The sequence below is a fragment of the Oryzias melastigma genome, linkage group LG20, assembly GCF_002922805.2.
Source record: "Oryzias melastigma strain HK-1 linkage group LG20, ASM292280v2, whole genome shotgun sequence".
Classification (NCBI taxonomy): Eukaryota; Metazoa; Chordata; class Actinopteri; order Beloniformes; family Adrianichthyidae; genus Oryzias; species Oryzias melastigma.
The window spans coordinates 12,516,438-12,519,887 of NC_050531.1; the positions used below are offsets into that span (position 1 = coordinate 12,516,438).

A 3,450-nucleotide genomic window follows, 5' to 3' on the forward strand; every position below is an offset into this window, starting at 1 on the left:
GGGGGGGGGGGGTAGAGTCATCAAGGCGTTGAAATCCAGACAAAGGGTCATGGAGAGGGGAAGAATGCAGCTTTCTATGACAACTGGCTCTGCTTATCAATCAATCAATCAATCAATCAATCAATACTTTATTAATCCCACGGGGGGAAATTCATTGTTTTTCAGTATAACCAAGAACAAGACAGACAGTTCAAGGTTCACTGTGGAAGCGTCCACTGAGCGGCGTGCCCTATATCCCATCTTCAGCGGACGGTTTTCGTTGGGTCGAGGGAGTGTGTCCTTGGCTCGGGAGTTCCTGATTAGAGCTGCTAAGTTAGGCAAAGGCAGACACAGCTTCTGCCTGCCTGCTGAATGCCCGGGTACTGTTTTATGGGTGAATATTTACTGATTAGGTCAATTTTTGTGATTTCCTTCAAGTCGAGCCGTAATTCGCTCCAAGATGGTTTCCAACTTCCCAAGAGAGACTTTGATGTGATAAACGCTGGTAAACAGAGCATCGATCTTGGTCTCCAGTCCATTCAGTTTGTCAAAGTTCACCTCTTACTGCTTTTTTCTCCAAATATTGAAGCAAAAGTTTGTTTCTAAGTCTGAAGTCTAAATTGTTTAATGCCTCGAGTGTCACCTCCTCGTGTTTCATCTCCTTCTCCTTATGTCTCTTCTGCTTCATTCCAGTCTTTAAAATGATCAAATTCATCAAACAGGTTCAAGGAAACTATAAAATCCCTCGTCTTTTCTGCTGTCTTCCTTTTGTGATAAACTGTGAAGTAATGGTATTAATAAGATGTTTGTGGTTGATATTTTTTGGATTGCTCAGAAAAGTGTTGCTACTATTTTTGAATCTGGACCAAATACTTTACGTTAACTCTTTGCAAATTTGCAACTTTTACTACCCCATATGATAATTTTCTACAAATTTGGCCCTGACAGGGTCAAAAATACATAAACAGGGCCAAATTAAGTTTTAGTAAGAGAAAAAAAAATGACATATGGGGAAAATTATCATTAATAGTAATAGTTAGCATTTAGCTGTTGCAAATCTGCAACACCTGCCCTGAGAGGGCCAATTTATTTTTTCTAATTGCCCAATTTTGAAAAATAATACCCCTTTATGATGGTAGCGTATAGGTTGGGAGTCTGCAAAATAATAATAATTAAAAAAAACAAGGTTGTATTTATATTGTATAAGTTGTATTTTGATCTTTTAGTAAACCACAATGTCACAAACTTAAATGAAAATAACTCACAATTAGGGTTATTAGATGAGATTAGCAATACATTAATAAGGTTAATTAATTAAAAGTCATATGTAATTGCTCAAAAATGAATCCCATGACAGCACTTATATATATAGGAAGAAAGTAAATGCAGTAAAATGAAAAGAATGAAGGCAAACGCAGGAATTGACAGAGTAGGCATGAAGGTCTGGCGGGAGGGAATGAAAGGTGAGAGAGTGAGAGAACTGTAGCTCCAGCCAAAATAGCAAAAATAGAGAGGAGAAGAATAGGTGGAGATCGTGGAGGCGATGTCTGTCAGGGGATTGTCACTGTTCTCTCGCTTGTCGCGCACACAGATGTTCGGGGAGGACAGGAGAAGCAGAGGGAGGATAGGTGAGAGAACAGGGAAGCAGAGAAGGTCAAGGCACCACCTTTGAGGCACAGACAAAAGAAAAGGAGAAAAACAAGAAACCCTGAGACAAAGATCAGGGGATCAAACTCAAAGGAGGGAGAATAAGTGCTATCAAAGAATAAGAGGGTGAATAAAACACTTTAAAGCAAACCAGACAAAAGCAGTAATGCATCTATAGTGTCTTTTCTTACAGCTTTTAGACTTCCTAAAGTGTTCATGAATCACAATCATAATAGTCACATTGTGCGTGGGTTTTTAAAACCTTTCTAATACAAATACAAAATAACATTAAAACTATAAACATAGAGCAACAACCATATAAAACCAATCCTATATGTCTTAAATTTCTAAATATTGTTTTTTTTTCCTTTCAAAAAGCTGCAAACCAACATCAATAGAAAATTTAATAGCTTACGTTTTCCAATGGATTTAAGCAGCAGGTGGTCCGTTCCAGTCTTAGTAGACATTATATTTCATGGCAAGCATAACCGATAGCTGACTGGAGGTCACTTCAATGTCATGTCTGAAGTCTGCTCAATAAAGTAGGATTATTGTAGCATTCCAAAGGATTTTTTTGTGCATTTTTAGGCATTCATATGGAACTGTGAAGATATCCAACATCTCAGTACATACATTTTAGATCGTAAAATGACATTCTGTCTATCTTTGCCAAAATAATAATAATAAATATATATATACTTTTGAATTTAGTAACTATGATAGTACAGAAAAAGCATTTACAGAAAAGTGACAGGTTAAAAAAACAAAAGTTAATTAAAAGAGTAAAAACTGTTTCCTCAGCGTGCGTAAAATGTCTTTTTGCCTTCAAATTGTGTGCTGTTTGACTGTTTTTCCTCTATCATATCTTTTACCTGAATCAAACAAAAGGTATGTGTAAATACTATGGTTTAAAGGTCTCAATATGAAAGGTCTATGTGGTTTCTTTCAACTAGAATCCACCATTTTTCTCAGAGGAAAAAAAAAAAACCCACAGAACTCTGTTAAGTCTTTCTTTTTTCCTCCTTTTTTCCTTGAAATACTCAGCAGACCAAACTAGACAAAACGATTTTAACCATAATGAGATTTTCCCCAAAAACGTTCTAACAAATTCTGCTAATAAATTCAAGTTAAGAGCACTTAGATTTTTTTTTTTTTTCTAAGTAACATCATTGAATTCTGGCCCCCAAGGTTCTGCCCCAACTCCTGTTTGAAGTTGTTATCTCAGTATGATACAGGAGTAATGAGTGACCTTCTGCTCTGCAGCCAACAGGTGAAAGCTGGCCTGGTGGGGGGAAAGAAAACAGAAAATGAATGTAGCCTGCAGTGTAGAAATAACAGAGGGTGAGATTGGAATTTTGCAGTTTAAATAGACCACCCGGGTCTGAAGGGTGCATCTGATAAATCACATGTGCTGTGTGGAGGACAAGTCAGGACTTTGCAAGAAGTACTTTGGCTCAAGCAAAATGTGAAAAGAGCTGGTAAATGAGGACATTTCCTGTGTTAGGTTGGAGATGATAACAGAAAAATCTGGATTTCCTGCTAACCTAGGTGTATTCAGTTCACATTATAGATCAATAATGTTGAACTATAAAGAGACCGTGGAGAAACATAAAAAAAAGCTTAAAAACACTTTTACAGCATACATAACTGTGATAATCGTACAGCTGCTTTAACCTATTACTTATGTGCCATCTACTTTCATTAAGCCATCCTTGTTTCTACAATCAAAACATCCAAATCTTGTTATTTGTGCACTTTAAGCCTTAACTTGTTCCAAAAAACACAAGTGTGCCTTATAAATGGGTTCATTCTTCTATTGTTAAC

The 3,450-nt window shown here is 36.8% G+C and overlaps 1 protein-coding gene across 2 annotated transcripts in view; it reads right to left on the reverse strand.

Moving 5' to 3' along the window:
• cntnap2a (contactin associated protein 2a) overlaps nt 1-3,450 on the reverse strand; it is a 332,490-nt gene that overhangs the window by 187,367 nt on the left and 141,673 nt on the right. The gene's annotated exons all lie outside the window — the stretch shown is intronic.